Source organism: Salvelinus fontinalis, chromosome 29, assembly GCF_029448725.1.
Source record: "Salvelinus fontinalis isolate EN_2023a chromosome 29, ASM2944872v1, whole genome shotgun sequence".
Lineage (NCBI taxonomy): Eukaryota > Metazoa > Chordata > Actinopteri > Salmoniformes > Salmonidae > Salvelinus > Salvelinus fontinalis.
Window position 1 is genome coordinate 26,848,992 of NC_074693.1, and position 14,849 is coordinate 26,863,840.

The 14,849-nt window shown below is 46.1% G+C and overlaps 1 protein-coding gene across 1 annotated transcript in view; it reads left to right on the forward strand.

Moving 5' to 3' along the window:
• The window catches only part of LOC129827278 (testican-1-like), a 300,288-nt gene that overhangs the window by 156,421 nt on the left and 129,018 nt on the right, over positions 1 to 14,849 (forward strand). The gene's annotated exons all lie outside the window — the stretch shown is intronic.

A 14,849-nucleotide genomic window follows, 5' to 3' on the forward strand; every position in this document is an offset into this window, starting at 1 on the left:
ACCTCAGCCCACGGCTGTCATCTGTGGTAGATAAACTAGCAGTGTAGCTAATTCTCACTGGAGGATCAAAGGAGTGGTGTGATAGCGTAGGCTAAATGTAGCGTGTTAGCCAAGGCTAACATGAAAGCAGTAGGATGGTGTATTAGCGGAAGCTAACATGAAGGTAATAAAGTAACGTGTTAGCCAAAGCTAACATGAAAGCAGTATTATGGTGCGTTAGCGGAAGCTAACATGAAGGTAGTAATGTAGCGTGTTAGTCAAGGCTAACATGAAAGCAGGGTCTAATATGGAGAATTAAAGGCTCAGTGCAGTCAAAAACGTGATTTGCCTGTCTTTTATATACAGTGAGCTCCAAAAGTATTGGGACAGTGACATTTTTGTTGTTGCTTTGACTCTTTACTCCAGCACTTTTGAAACAATGAAATGACTATGAGGTTAAAGTGCAGACTGTCAGCTATAATCTGAGGGTATTTTCATTCATATCGGGGGAACCTTTTAGAAATTACAGGACTTTTTGTACATAGTCCCCCAATTTTAGGGGACCAAAAGTATTGGGACAAATGTACTTGTATGGGTTTTAAAGTAGTCAAAAGTTTAGTATTTGGTCCCATATTCCTAGCACACATTTAAAATCCAAAGTGTTGGAAGATAGAGCCAAAACAGCAACAAAAATGTCACTTTTCCAATACTTTTGGAGCTCACTGTATATTTCCACACTATGAGGTTGGAATAATACTGTGAAATTGTGAAAATTATGATTATGCCCTTTTAGTGTAAGAGCTGATGGTGGGATGGAGTTTTGGCATGCCAGGTGACATCAGGTGACATCACCAGACAGTAAATGAGTTAATAGGCCAATAAGAAAGATTGTTCCAAACCTATCTGCAAATAGCAGCTAGTTTTCAGTTTCCCTCCCAGACCACTCAGACCACTTCCAGACAGCCCAAGACAAATTCTTGCTTGAGAAATTGCTCTTTGTTAAGAAACTATTTTTGCTTATTTTGGACAATTTTGTTTTGAAAACAATCACAGTAAGGTACTTAATTGTTACCTAGAAATGATTTGATATTGAGATAAAAATGACTGCACTGCACCTTTAATGGAGCACAAACTGGCGCAGGCAAAAATCCTCTTAGCAGTGTGGAGTGTTTAGCATGTAATAACATAGGGAAAGAATCTTTCAGATGTGACATTTGTATCGTGTGGTGGTTTAGCGTGGGCTGAGGTTCCCTAAGCAACCTGGTGTAGGTACAGTGGGCTGAGGTTCCCTAAGCAACCTGGTGTAGGTACAGTGGGCTGAGGTTCCCTAAGCAACCTGGTGTAGGTACAGTGGGCTGAGGTTCCCTAAGCAACCTGGTGTAGGTACAGTCGGCTGACATGCTCTCAGTAATGTTGTGTGCATAGACAATTTAATTTTAAACATTTAATTAGATTACATTTATTTTATTTCTGGAATGTAAAATATGCAGTATTTCATCTAGTGGACCTTGCACATACACTACCTTTAAAAAGTTTTCTGTCACACAGAAATGTGCTTGTTTCTGAAAGAGGGAGGCCCCGGTGCACAACTGAGCAAGAGGACAAGTACATTAGACTGTCTAGTTTGAGAAACAGATGCCTCACAAGTCCTCAACTGGCATCTTCATTAAAAAGTACCCGCAAAACACCAGTCTGAACGTCAACAGTGAAGAGGCGACTCCGGGATGCTGGCCTTCTAGGCAGAGTTGCAAAGAAAAAGCCATATCTCCGATTGGCCAATAAAAAGAAAAGATTAAGATGGGCAAAAGAACACATACACTGGACAGAGGGACTCTGTCTAGAAGGCCAGCATCCCGGAGTCGCCTCACTGTTGATTATTGTCAGTGAGGCATCTCTGCATTGGCCTAAATAAACCAGGAAGTAGAATCAAATATGATTTCACTTTCTATTCTGGTTAGAGCCAGTTTGCACTGTTCTGTGAAGGGAGTAGTACACAGCGTTGTACGAGATCGTCAGTTTCTTGGCAATTTCTCGCATGGAATAGCCTTCATTTCTCAGAACAAGAATAGACTAACAAGTTTCAAAAGAAAGTTATTTGTTTCTGGCCATTTTGAGCCTGTGTCACGTTCTGACCATAGTTCTTGTGTGTTTTACTTGTTTTAGTGTTGGTCAGGACGTGAGCTGGGTGGGCATTCTATGTTGTGTGTCTAGTTTGTCTGTTTCTATGTTTGGCCTAATATGGTTCTCAATCAGAGGCAGGTGTTTTGTGTTGTCTCTGATTGGGAATCATATTTAGGTGGCTTGTTTTGTGTTGGGGTTTGTGGGTGGTTGTTTCCTGTCTTTGTGTTCGTTTCACCAGAGAGGACTGTTTCGGTTTGCCACGTTTGTTATTTTTGTATTTTGTAAGTGTTCACGTTATCGTCTTAATTAAATCATGTTGAGCACAAACTACGCTGCGTCTTGGTCCGATCCCTGCTACACCTCCTCTTCAGACGAAGAGGAGGAAGGCTGCCGTTACAGCCTGTAATCGAACCCACAAATGCTGATGCTCCAGATACTCAACTAGTCTAAAGAAGGATAGTTTTATTGCTTCTTTAATCAGAACAACAGTTTTCAGCTGTGCTAACATAATTGCGAAAGGGTTTTCTAATGATCAATTAGCCTTTTAAAATGATTAACTTGGATTAGCTAACACAACGTGCCATTGGAACACAGGAGTGATGGTTGCTGATAATGGGCCTCTGTACGCCTGTGTAGATATTCCATAAAAAATCTGCCGTTTACAGCTACAATACTAATTTACAACATTAACAATGTCTACACTGTATTTCTGATCAATTTGATGTAATTTTAATGGACAAAAAATGTGCTTTTCTTTCAAAACAAGGAAATTTCTAAATGACCCCAAATGTTTTAACGGTAGTGTATCTCACCAGTAATATCTGCTTGTGTGTGTATGCTAACATGAAAGAGATGCCTTTTAGCTCCCGGCTCTCGTGGTTCTTCAGAAGCCTATCTGTCAGATGCATTACACAGAACATGGCGGAGAATACTTATCAGGCTCATTTATTTTTGCAGGGTTCTTTGAATTTCAGGCCTTTACATGGCTATCCTCTATCCTGCTTGTTTCACTACAGGGGGGCGGGCTAGACACTAATGACTAGAACATCCCGGTCACGACCATCTTTAATCAGAGGGTGTGTGTGTTTGGGTGTGTGGAGTGGGATATGGGGGTTGTGTGTGTGTGTGTGTGTGTGTGTGTGTGTGTGTGTGTGTGTGTGTGTGTGTGTGTGTGTGTGTGTGTGTGTGTGTGTGTGTGGTTGTGTTGTCTTCGCTTCTGTCTTTTTCCTGGGTTACCTTTGTCTTGTGAATTGACATTCAACCGATATCACTCAAAGGCTTCAAAGACAGGAGAGAGAAAGTCCCTAATGGGTTGGAACAGACTGCTGTATGTGGTATACACTCAAACAAATGGGTCAGTTATTCAGTTATTCACACACACAGACACAGACAGACAGTGAGACTGCAGTAAAGTGAGGCATGACAGAGAGAAAAATAAGGAAGGACATAGACAGAACAGGCAGACAGGCAGACAGACGAACAGACAGAATAGACAGAACAGACAGACAGAGACAGAACAGAGGAGCAAATCCAAGACCTTGTTGAATATTTGATTCTACTTCCTGGTTTATTTAGGCCAATGCAGAGACGCCTCACTGACAATAATTGGGCTTTTAATATGGATGACCTTTCACCCCATAGGTCACAGACTCCACTCCTTCCAGAGAGAACGATTTTTTTGTCTTAAAAAATACCTTTATTGGCCCAATAGCTACATAATTAAAATACAAACATTGTTTAATTTTAATGTACCAGGAAAGTTAGAACCAAGCTCCCCTCCCTGTCCACTGTACTGTACATAGAACACGCCGATGCCCCACACCCCTACAAAAAAAACTGACAGTTCACCAGGCCCTTCAGAAAGTATGCATACCCCTTGACTTATTCCACATTTTGTTGTGTTACAGCCTGAAATTCAAAATGGATTAAATAGATTTTTTTCTATCACCCATGTACACATAATACTCCATAATGACAAAGTGAAAACATGTTTTTAGATTTTTTTTGCAAATTTATTGAGAATGAAATACAGTAATATCTAATTTACATAACAATTCACACACACATGAGTCAATACATGTTAGAATCACCTTTGGCCGCAATTAAAGCTGTGAGTCTTTATGGGTATGTAACGGCGTTCCTCTCTCTCTTCATAAGAAGAGGTGGAGTAGTGATCGAACCAAGGCGCAGCGGGTTGTGAATACATGATGATTTATTAAATAAACAAAACAGACAAAGACGAAAACGAACTATACTTGATATAACTAACAAAATAACAAAACGATGTAGACAGACCTGAACAAACGAACTTACAAATACACGAAGCAACGCTGACACAGGAACAGACTACATAAACGCACGAACAAACCGAAACATTCCCGTATGGTGTAACATCGACACAGACACAGGAGACAATCACCCACCAACAAACAGTGAGAACACCCTACCTAAATATGACTCTTAATTAGAGGAGAACGCAAAACACCTGCCTCTAATTAAGAGCCATACCAGGCAACCAAAACCAACATAGAAACAGATAACATAGACTGCCCACCCAAAACACATGCCCTGACCTAAACACATACAAAAACAACATAAAACAGGTCAGGACCGTTACAGAACCCCCCCTCAAGGTGCGAACGCCGGGCGCACCAGCACAAAGTCCAGGGGAGGGTCTGGGTGGGCAGTTGACCACGGTGGTGGCTCCGGCTCTGGACGCTGTCCCCACACCACCATAGTCACCCAACGCTTCTGTCTACCCCTTCCAATGACCACCCTAAAACTCACATCCCCTAAATAAACGGCCAGCACCAGGAGAAGGGGCAGCACCGGGACAAGGGGCAGCACCGGGACAAGGGGCAGCACCGGGACAAGGGGCAGCACCGGGACAAGGGGCAGCACCGGGACAAGGGGCAGCACCGGGACAAGGGGCAGCACCGGGATAAGGGGCTGCACCGGGATAAAGACCAGCACCGGGACAAGGGGCAGCACCGGGACAAGGGGCAGCACCGGGACAAGGGGCAGCACCGGGACAAGGGGCAACACCGGGACAAGGGGCAGCACCGGGACAAGGGGCAGCACCGGGACAAGGGGCAGCACCGGGACAAGGGGCAGCACCGGGACAAGGGGCAGCACCGGGACAAGGGGCAGCACCGGGACAAGGGGCAGCACCGGGACAAGGGGCAGCACCGGGACAAGGGGCAGCACCGGGATAAAGACCAGCACCGGGACAAGGGGTAGCACCGGGACAAGGGGCAGCACCGGGACAAGGGGCAGCACCGGGACAAGGGGCAGCACCGGGACAAGGGGCAGCACCGGGACAAGGGGCAACACCGGGACAAGGGGCAACACCGGGACAAGGGGCAGGTCCCGGCTGATATACTCTGGCAGATCCTGGCTGAGGGACTCTGGCAGGTCTATGCAGGCTGACGGCTCTCGACGCTCATGGCAGGCTGACGGCTCTCGACGCTCATGGCGGGCTGACGGCTCTCGACGCTCATGGCGGGCTGACGGCTCTCGACGCTCATGGCGGCCTGACGGCTCTCGACGCTCATGGCGGGCTGACGGCTCTCGACGCTCATGGCGGGCTGACGGCTCTCGACGCTCATGGCGGGCTGACGGCTCTCGACGCTCATGGCTCTCTGACGGCTCTGGCAGATCCTGTCTGGTTGGCGGCTCTGGCAGATCCTGTCTGGTTGGCGGCTCTGGCAGATCCTGTCTGGTTGGCGGCTCTGGCAGATCCTGTCTGGTTGGCGGCTCTGGCAGATCCTGTCTGGTTGGCGGCTCTGGCAGATCCTGTCTGGTTGGCGGCTCTGGCAGATCCTGTCTGGTTGGCGGCTCTGGCAGATCCTGTCTGGTTGGCGGCTCTGGCAGATCCTGTCTGGCGGACGGCTCTAGCGGCTCCTGTCTGGCGGACGGCTCTAGCGGCTCCTGTCTGGCGGACGGCTCTGTAGGCTCATGGCAGACGGGCGGCTTTGCAGGCTCATGGCAGACGGGCGGCTTTGCAGGCTCATGGCAGACGGATGGCTCAGACGGCGCTGGGGAGACGGATGGCTCAGATGGCGCTGGGGAGACGGATGACTCAGATGGCGCTGGGGAGACGGATGGCTCAGATGGCGCTGGGGAGACGGATGGCTCTGGCCGGATACGGCGCACTGTAGACCTGGTGCGTGGTGCCGGAACTGGAGGCACCGTGCTAAGGATAAGCACCTTCCTACTAGTGCGGGGAGCAGGGACAGGGCACACTGTACTCTCAAAGCCTACTCTATCCCTGATGCGAGGTACCGGCACTGGTGACACCGGGCTGAGGACAAGCACATCAGGATTAGTAGGGGGAGAAGATACAGTGTGTTCAGGGCTCTGGAGACGCACAGGAGGCTTAGTGCGTGGTGCCGGAACTGGAGGCACCGAACTGGATACACGCACTACAGAGAGAGTGCGTGGAGGAGGAACTGGGCTCAGGAGACGCACTGATAGCCTAGTGCGTAGTGTAGGCACTGTAGGTACTAGGCTGGGGTGGGGAGGTGGTGCCGGAAATACCGGACCGTGGAGGCGTACTGGCACTCTTGAGCATTGAGCCTGCCCAACCTTACCTGGTTGAATACTCCCGGTTGCCCGACCAGTGCGGGGAGGTGGAATAACCCGCACCGGGCTATGTAGGCGAACCGGGGAAACCATGCGTAAGGCAGGTGCCATGTATGCCGGCCCGAGGAGACGCACTGGAGACCAGACGCGTTGAGCCGGCCTCATGACACCTGGCTCAATACCCAATCTAGCCCTACCAGTGCGGGGAGGTGGAATAACCCGCACTGGGCTATGCACTCGTACAGGAGACACCGTGCGCTCTACTGCGTAACACGGCGCCTGCCCGTACTCCCGCTCTCCACGGTAAGCCTGGGAAGTGGGCGCAGGTCTCCTACCTGCCCTTGGCCCACTACCTCCTAGCCCCCTCCCAAGAAATTTTTGGGAATTACTTACGGGCTTTTTGGGCTTCCGTGCCAGACGCGTTCCCTCATAGCTCCGGTTCCTCTCTCCGGTAGCCTCTGCTCTCCCCAGTGCCTCCAGCTGCTCCCATGGCTTTTCGGGCTTCCAGCCACGTCTCCTTTCTGCCTCCTCAAACCACTGCTCCTGGGCTTTAGCTGCCTCCCTCTCTTCCTGAGAGCGGCGATTCTCTCCTGCCTTAGCCCAGGGACCTTCTCCATTCAATATCTGCTCCCAAGTCCAGAAATCCTTGTTTTCCTGTCCCTTACTCCAATTACTCCGCTGCTTGGCTCTGGAAGGGTGGGTGATTCTGTAACGGCGTTCCTCTCTCTCTTCATAAGAAGAGGTGGAGTAGTGATCGAGCCAAGGCGCAGCGGGTTGTGAATACATGATGATTTATTAAATAAACAAAACAGACAAAGACGAAAACGAACTATACTTGATATAACTAACAAAATAACAAAACGATGTAGACAGACCTGAACAAACGAACTTACAAATACACGAAACAACGCTGATACAGGAACAGACTACATAAACGCACGAACAAACCGAAACATTCCCGTATGGTGTAACATCGACACAGACACAGGAGACAATCACCCACCAACAAACAGTGAGAACACCCTACCTAAATATGACTCTTAATTAGAGGAGAACGCAAAACACCTGCCTCTAATTAAGAGCCATACCAGGCAACCAAAACCAACATAGAAACAGATAACATAGACTGCCCACCCAAAACACATGCCCTGACCTAAACACATACAAAAACAACATAAAACAGGTCAGGACCGTTACAGGGTAAGTCTCTAAGAGCTTTGAACAAAAGGATTTTGCAATATTTGCACATTATTAATTTAAAAATTCTTCAAGCTCTGTCAAGTTGGTTGTTGATCATTGCTTAACAGCCATTTTCAAGCCGATTTAAGTCAAAACTGTAACTAGGTCACTCAGGAACATTCAATGTCGTCTTGGTAAGAAACTCCAGTGTATATTTGGCCTTGGGGTTTAGGTTATTGTCCTGCTGAAAGGGGAATTTGTCTCCCAGTGTCTGTTGGAAAGCAGACTGAACCAGGTTTTCATCTTGTATTTTGGCTGTGCTTAGCGCTATTCCGTTTCATTTTATCCTAAAAAAACTCCCTAGTCCTTGCCGATGACAAGCATACCCATAACATGATGCAGCCACCACAATGCTTGAAAATATGAAGAGTGGTACTCAGTGACGTGTTATGTTGGATTTGCCCCAATGCTTTGTATTCAGGACAAAAAGTTAATTGCTTTGCCACATTTTTTGCAGTTTTACTTTAGTGCCTTGTTGCAAACAGGATGCATGTTTTGGAATATTTGTATTCTGTACAGGCTTCCTTCTTTTCACTCTGTCAATTAGGTTCGTATTGTGGAGTAATTACAGCGTTGATCCATCCTCAGTTTTCTCCAATCACAGCCATTAAACTCTGTAACTGTTTTAATGTCACCATTGTCCTCAACGTGAAATTCAGTGTGGTTTCCTTCCTTTCCGGCAACTGAGTTAGGAAGGACTCCTGTATATTCGTAGTGACTGGTCTATTGATACACTATCCAAAGTGTAATTAATAACTTCACCATGCTCAAAGGGATATTCAAGGTCTGCTTTCATTTTTACCCATCTACTAGTAGGTGCCCTTCTTTGCGAGGCATTGGAAAACCTCTCTGGTCTTTGTGGTTGAATCTGTGTCTAAAATTCACTGCTCGATTGAGGGACCTTACATATAATTGTATGTGTGGGGTACAGAGATGAGGTAGTCATTCAAAAGTCATGTTAAACACTATTATTGAAACAGTGTGTGTCCATGCAACTTATTATGTGACTTGTTACTCCTGAACTTATTTAGGCTTGTCATAACAAAGGGGTTGAATACTTATTGACTCAAGACAGTTCAGCTTTTCATTTTGAATTATTTTGTGAAAAACAAAAATCTACTTTGAAATTATGGGGTATTGTGTGTAGGACAGTGACACAAAATCTCAATTTAATACATTTTAAATCCAGGCTGTAACACAACAAAATGTGTAAAAAGTCAAAGAGAAATAGACCCTGCAAGAGATAGAGAAAGAACCCCCCCCCCCCCCAAAAAAAAGTAAACAATCATTCCGGCCAGATTTCATAATGGCTGCTGACCAGTGCTCTGCAGCTAGAGTGATGTGGGAGCCAGAATGGCGGTGGCTGAAACCCCAGTACTGTCTCTGGAGGAAAAACATACAGCCCGAGTCAGAATGGCCTCCGGCTCACAGCTCTGCCATAGCTCAGCCACTCTGGTCCTGTTGAACACATGGCAAATGGAAACTGGATGTTGGCTGCCACAGCGCTTTGGGTGCGACCCCTGTTGACTCCTACCTCTGTGTGTTGCATCCCAGACAGTATGTCAGCCTGCTGCTCTTTAATAGGAAGCTCTCCCAGGGTGCACTGCTGTGTTGTGACTGGAACTAGAGGGGCATGCGAAGAGTCAGGGCCACGGCCACTTAACACCAGGAGGGAGGACAGATTGCAGACAGGCAGATAAAGAGACAAGACAAACAGCATTATTTAGCACGTTCAGACAAAGAGACAGACTAAGAGGAATAAGGAAAATATATTCCAGAAGCAGACATGAAGAGATGTGTGTCACTCACACACAGACATAATCAGGGGGACATGGATTTATAGTTTATGTACCGACACACATGCAGGCACATACACTCTTAGAAAAAAAGGTTCCAAATGGGTGCTTCGGCTGTCCCCATAAAATAACCCTTTTGGGTTCCATGTAGAACCCTCTGTAGAAAAGGTTCTACCTGGAACCAAAAGGGTTCTTAAAAGTCGAAAAGAACCCTTTTAGGTTCTAGATTGCAGTGTACAAAACTGCAACTGCAAGTGCACTACACACTCACACACGCACACACGCACACACGCACACACACCGTGGATCAGATAAATGGATTGCACTCTAGAGAGAGAACATCAGATGTTGGCAGCCATACAGAAAACACAACCTCGCTGGGCAATTATATCTGACACTGAGGAAAAGGCTATGGTCTGAACACAGCCTACGCAGACAGGTCCTCATCTTGCATCAGTGTGTGTGTTCCTGGAAAATTTTTATATTAAAGGATGACTAGAAGAGTCAGGAGTCAGGTGTTAAGCTGTCACAAACACTCACTCACACACGCACACACACACACGCACGCACACAAATGCACGCACACATAAACACACACACACACGGAAGAGGTAATTGGTGTGTGTTCTGGGGTCACGTTATTTCTCTAAAGGTAGTTGTAAAGAGCTGAAGGATCGTAGATCCAAGCTCAGTGTGTAATAAGAACCCCGCTAACCTTCCCTTTCACTGCAACACTTACAGTCAAACAGCCCTCACCCAGCCTTCACTGAGCCTTCACCCAGCCTTCACTGAGCCTTCACCCAGCCTTCACTGAGCCTTCACCCAGCCTTCACTGAGCCTTCACCCAGCCTTCACTGAGCCTTCACCCAGCCTTCACTGAGCCTTCACCCAGCCTTCACCGAGCGTTCACCCAGCCTTCACCTAGCCTTCACCCAGCCTTCACCGAGCGTTCACCCAGCCTTCACCGAGCGTTCACCCAGCCTTCACCGAGCGTTCACCCAGCCTTCACCGAGCGTTCACCCAGCCTTCACTGAGCCTTCACCCAGCCTTCACTGAGCCTTCACCCAGCCTTCACTGAGCCTTCACCCAGCCTTCACTGAGCGTTCACCCAGCCTTCACTGAGCGTTCACCCAGCCTTCACTGAGCGTTCACCCAGCCTTCACTCAGCCTTCACCCAGCCTTCACTGAGCCTTCACCCAGTCTTCACTCAGCTTTCACCCAGCCTTCACTGAGCCTTCACCCAGCCTTCACTGAGCCTTCACCCAGCCTTCACTGAGCCTTCACCCAGTCTTCACTCAGCCTTCACCCAGCACTGGAGCCCAGACTACAGAGCTAGTCAGAGCCAGGGGTCTACACGTTGTCTTCTCGTTAAGACAGTTAAATACCTCAACTCAACTGTTAATTAGTGAAACGCTGTAACGCTCCCTTCACTCACTCTGACCCACCCTCGCAAGACCTTCTAGGTAAATGACATCATCCGTTCCTATAAGATTCGCTGCCCTTTGACCTTGTGTGTTTACGGTCCACACAACAAGGGTGGTTATTAGAGTTGTGCGGTATCCAGATTTTCATTTCGTCATACCGTATTTTTCTCATCCCAGGATTTACAGTATTACCGGTTTAGTACACAAGGGGTCACTAAAAACACTAAAAAGCCCATTGAGTGGCTATTAACAGATTTCTAACAACATTAGCACAAGTAATAAAACATTTCCATAGAGGCTAATAGCTAAATATGCTAACGAGCACAAACAAAAATAAATGAAATGCCAAGACAGGCAATCCAGCTCATAAAGTTATACATATATAGGTGTAGAAGGTTAAAATGATGTTGAATAATATTAAACTACATTCATCAATCTGACTATGTGGCTTTAGGGCATAAACGTATACCGATGAATCGAGCCAGCTTGCAAGTCTACGCATCAACACTCAGATACTATAATTGCATTTGTTCTAAGATACCTTTATGTGATTATTAAGAGGCTTATGGGAATTATGAGCTGTCTATTGCAATCATACCTTTCATTTATCAAGTATATCTTAGCCATAGATTTAGTTAGAACCTATGCATGATGGAATGCTATGTGTAGAGGGTAGATAACATATACCAATAGACCTACTCAATTATAAACGCAAAGACAAATCAAAGAATTACTCTTTAAAACGATTAATGCATTTACTCAGAAAAACTTATACGATTTATTAGTCACAAAATAATTGACACTCACTCACACATACAATACAACAGAGTAAATTACTATCACTGATAGGCTGACACGAATGTGGTTGCATGTCTCTTCAGAATAACCTCCAAGAGACAATACTGTGTCTAATACACACAGGAGGTTTACGGATACACGATTCTCATACGTAACAATAGTGTCTCCATGAATAGTTTCAGCCCATCTTGTATTCTTCCCAGAGCTCCAAATCTCAGTCTCTCCCATCGTCTAATTAAAATCACTTTGCTTTGTCGAAACAAGAAACAAAAGGCATTAAACATCACACGCATTCTTGGATCTAATCATTACAACTCTGATTTAAAGGATAGGAGCTTACGTCTGTGTTGCTCCCTCTTTGAACTGACCGCCTTCCGACAAACAGATGAACACAGTACAGAAACCCATAGCACTTACGGCACAATAGAACACATCGATGTTTGAAGCTCTTTTACAAACCTCTTGAAACAAACCAAACAAGATCAGTTAATTCACTCCTCCAACGGTGTCTGCACTCCCAGGAGTCTGTCGGAACGTCACACCCCGGAGAAAGCCACAGATAAAGGTGTGTTTGACTCTTGTGATAGCCCACATATGGTCAGCCATCCGGACAATGTCCTAAATCGTGGTTGAGTCATCACGCTGGAGCTCGGTGCCTGCAACTCGCCAGACGTGTGTATCACCTTCTCTCATGTCCGGATGTCATTTTTGGTGAGTTTGGACATTTACAAGCAAATGTGAACGAGAGACATTATGCAAATGAAAAAGTTTTGAGCAGTACTGGCTCTGGAGTCAGCATGTGTACACGCTGTGTCTGTGTGGAGTCTGGAGCCGCTAGGGCAACGTGCCTGCCTGCTCTGCTTGGACGAGCCCGTCAGTCATCTCCTCCAAGCAGAACAGGCAGGCCCAAGAACAGAGGAGAAAAAACACAAGGAACTCAAGATAGCAGTGACATCTGTACAGATAACTCATCCAAAGAGCTTTGACTTCTCAAACACGGCAGAAAGATAACACAATATGATGCCCCATCTCCATTTTAATTCAGCCACTTACTTAGCTAACTAGAGTCGCCCGGCTCGAGCCTTTTAGGGGCACTAAGTGAGATTTGGTTGGGTGCCCCCCACCTTACGGCAAAACATTTTAGTGGCCCCCTCTAGGTGTCGGAGAGAACATTTTTAGTTTTAAAAGTTCATTTGCTGCAATTCTACACATTTTGCCAAGGGCGTAAAGAAAACGTTGCAATTATATAACACATTTCATAAAATTCTATTCATTTTGACATGAGGCAGAGAGAAAATTCATTCAGTTACAAAGCTAATTTCCTGCCATTCTAAACATTTTGCAATGGTATGTCATGTTAATATGATATCTGAGTGACAATAAATAACAAAATCAATGGGGGCCCCCTTGAAGTCAGGGCCCCTGGGCAAATGCCCTGCGTGCCCAGTCAGTATTTGGCCATGATTACTACAAGTTTAGATAGCTGGCTAGACTAACTACCAATCTAAAAAGTGTTAGCTGACATGGCTAATTGAGTGACTGTCAGCTGATGCACCTGGTGTATAATACTAATCTTACTCTCAATAGTAAGTTGAGTCCCTGACTGAGTGTTTTTTGATTGGCGGCCCCAATGTTGTCTATGCTTGTAACCGGCCATGGCTAACTAGACAGTTAAACCAAATACACAGCTGTACTCACCAGCTGTCGCTTTCTCACATTTTGCTATTTACAAACAAACACGTGACTGGCTCAAATGTTCTGGGGAATTGTGGTAAGCTTCATAATGTAAAATAATGTGACAGGTGAAATGAAGAACGCAATCTGCTTTATCTCCTAAAGTATTGCACAAGTTGACTGCAGATATTTACTTAAAAATTAGCTACACATATTCAGATTTATTGAAATAGTTTCAATGGTACACGGTATATAAGGTATACCACCCAACGGTAGTGGAGACGTTTGATTTAATGAAATGGCCTGCTATTCTAACAGAGCCAATAAGCTGCTCTCAGAGTGTGTGTGTGTGTGTGTGTCCATGTGTGTGTGTTTGTACACTTGTGTGTGTACATTTGTGTGTATGTGTAAGGGTGTGTGTGTGTGTGTGTGTGTGTGTGTGTGTGTGTGTGTGTGTGTGTGTGTGTGTGTGTGTGTGTGTGTGTGTGTGTGTGTGTGTGTGTGTGTGTGTGTGTGTGTGTGTGTGTGTGTGTGTGTGTGTGTGTGTGTGTGTGTGTTTGTACACTTGTGTGTGTACATTTGTGTGTATGTGTAAGGGTGTGTGTGTGTGTGTGTGTGTGTGTGTGTGTGTGTGTGTGTGTGTGTGTGTGTGTGTGTGTGTGTGTGTGTGTGTGTGTGTGTGTGTATTCTGCCGTTCATCACACTGCAATATCATGTGTCCCAGGGGATGCGACATCCCTCCCTCTTCAAATATGTAAGTGGTTCTCTTCTGCCCATTATGATGGTTATAAATGTGGGCCTATAACTCTACTGTGACAAACGATTACAGCCAACTCAACAGGCGGTGTGTGTGTGTGTGTGTGTTATTAATGTCAGCCCTCATATCTCACCTGAGGTAAATGTGTCCTAGGGACCAAATCATCTGTGTGCATGTGTGTGTGTGTGTAAGCAGATGTGTTTTGTCATATTTCCTAGTTGCGTACTAGTTGAGCATCACTCTACATTAACTAGTTGTGCCCTCTGTCCCTCAAAAGTGTAAACTTGTCTTTCGCTTTGAAGCTGCCTCCCGAAGGCCATGTATTATTAGAATCTATTTTGCATTCGTTAAATGTTCTTTTAAAGTGGTTTCCTTTGAGCAAAACCTTGGGGAAAAACGGTATATTCTGGAAAAGCCACTGTGTCTGTGGAGGGGTGTGTGCTTCTATTTGTTGGTGTTTGTGTGTGTCTGTCTGTC